Consider the following 2636-nt stretch of genomic DNA (forward strand, 5'->3'; position numbering starts at 1 on the left):
GCTAGGTTTTGGACGTGTCAAGCACTCATTGGCCACCATGCTTCCACCTATATTCCCGTTACTTGTCATATGACATGTGCAAATTTCCATTTGGGAAGGGACCAAGGGGACGCCCGATTTGCCAAAAAGTTATTAGGCACAATAGTGGAACCAAACCCCCTTTTTGCCCTCTCGTTGAGCCACGTGGCACACTATAAAAAGCAATCCCAAACCCACATGAGCGAATCCTTTATTTGATGTTGCTAGATACTAGTAGCCTCCCCGGGTCTAGTTTCTCTCCCTCCTTTCTGGTTAGGCACTCAGCAGAGTGGCTTGGAACGAGATTCTGCCAACCCAACTAGGGTTAAGGTGGTACCAGTCACTGCTGCCTGGGGGTTCTAGTTGGACCATGCTATTGTCTGGAGAAGGGAGCCCAACTAGAGGTTGGAATTTGGAGCAAAACCAATGCTTGAATGGGGTGGCCAAGGTCGAAGCCAGGTGATGCATACTCCATTAAGAACAAAAGAGATGGTGAGAACATCACATCCATACCCTTTGCCCATTCCTTGAATCCCTTCATCAGATCCAAGGGCATGTCAGTAAGAGTAGGGCCTATCATCATTCATGTCAATGCCAGAGTAGAAGAAAGGATACCTATTAAATATTTAATTAGGCATTGACAAAGAAAGTGGAGAAAGAAGATCTTAACCACATGGGTTAACGAAGTCACAAGGGGTAACAACGGAGTCCCAAGAAGCCGAGTTAGGGAAGAGAAATGTTAAATAGATAAACTTTGCAATAAACATCACAAAAAATGAAGTAGCATCATTAAAGGATGAACAATTTTTTTAAAAAGAGAAAATATGAGCAGTAAGGCTTTGATAAGTCATTGGTTGCATCACTTTTATTGAAGAGGGGAGTCTGCCTACCTGCCACTATCTAACAAGTAAAATAGTGAGAACCAGTTTTAACTTTGGTTGGGAAGACAGGTGTCATCAACACCCCTCCCTTGTTATTGGAGTCACAATAAAAATAGATGCTTAAGCCACACTTTTATCAACCTCAAGTAGCGAAGATAATGAACCTTTGAAAAAAAGTTTTGGTTTAAAATAGAGCAATGTTTAGCACTATCAGTCTAAAGTTTTAAGAAGTAAGAATAATGCACTTTTGTAAAAAAGGGGGGTTAACACAAATTGAAATAAGTGAGACATAGAAGGGGTTTAATTTAAAAGGAATTTAAAGAAATAGAGGTGGTTTGAAGCAATTAAAAAAGGAGGAAAAGATCTTTAAAAGGTGTAAGCAAAGAGCAAAAAATTGGGGGTAAACCATAGTTTTTAAAAACCAAAGAACTTAATTGAGAATTAAGGTGCCATGGAATGACAAGAAGTAAGGCAAGGAGTTTTTAGTTATAGTGAGAGCGGTTAAAGCAAAATAGAGAGGGGGAAGAAAGAAGGGGAAACTAGATGTAATTAAATAAAAGAGGGGATTTTAAAATTGAGAGGAGGGAAAGTTAAAGGTATGTAAATAGAAAGGGGAGAAAAAGCTAGTAAAAAGAATAGAAGGGAGGAATTAATTAGTGGGGAAAGAAGGGAAATTTAAAAAAACCAAGGCGGAGACAGAGGGGGGGGGAGCATGTGTAAAACAGGAGCAAATTAGAGGACAGAAACTAGGGGGGTATGACAATACTAAATTAGGTAAAGGAAGGGACAAAGTCATGGGACACATGTGCAAAAATATTTAGCTAGGAAAAGGAAGGGAAAAACAAGAGGACTTAAGGGGCATTCTCCTCTAACCAAAAAAGGATAGTACGAAGGGCGCAGTTACCTACAACGATGCAGTGGAGTGAAAGGAGTTTTGGAGCATGGTTGTGAGGCCAGTGGCACAGCAATCGAGGCCTGGAGTTTGGAGCGTGGCAGTGAGGCAAGTAGTCATAGCAGTAACGGAGGTCCAAGCGGGGGAGTGCCGGAGCATTGAAGAGCAATCGTTTGAGGGGTAGTACAGGTGATAATGCCCATGGATGGCAGCAAAGTCGGCAGGGGGCAGCACAGGCTGAGCACGGGGGAGATAAAGAAGTAGCAGTAGTAGACAACGGTTATGGGATGGGACTTGGAAGTACAAGGTTCGCACACGCAAAGCAAAGAATGCAGTGGCAGACACTGAAGCTCTAAGGAAGGCGGCGGGAGCAGACATAGTGTGAGCAAGGGGGCAATAGCAACATAGAGGAGGCCGTGGAGAAAAGCGAGTGTGTTAAATAGGAATGAAGGGGGGGGAGAAGGTAATTAGTCGTCGAGAGGTAGGGAGTCAGGCTGGAGGGTAAAGAAGGTAGGGAGACTGGGGGTCTGGGGTTGGGTCTAGGGGGGTTAGTTAGGGAGAAGTTAGGGCAAAAAAAGGGGGGGAATGGGGGTTAGTTAAAGACTAGTGAGGGTGTAAATAGGGGGAAAAGAAAGGGGTTTGGTTAGAGAGTAATAAGGGCTTAACATAGAAAGGAAAGGAAAGGGGTGTAATTAGGGAGTAATAAGGGCTTAACATAAAAAAAAGTAAAAGAGAGAAGAAAGGAGGGGGAAGTTAGAGAGAAGAGAGGGAGAGGGGAGAGAGTAGAAAGGGAGGTAAGTAGAGAGAGAGGGAATGGCACAACAAAGAGAGAGAGAGAGAGAGAG

This window comes from Dipteris shenzhenensis, chromosome 3, assembly GCF_047967505.1.
Source record: "Dipteris shenzhenensis isolate YYH24624 ecotype China chromosome 3, Dip_SZ_1.0, whole genome shotgun sequence".
Lineage (NCBI taxonomy): Eukaryota > Viridiplantae > Streptophyta > Polypodiopsida > Gleicheniales > Dipteridaceae > Dipteris > Dipteris shenzhenensis.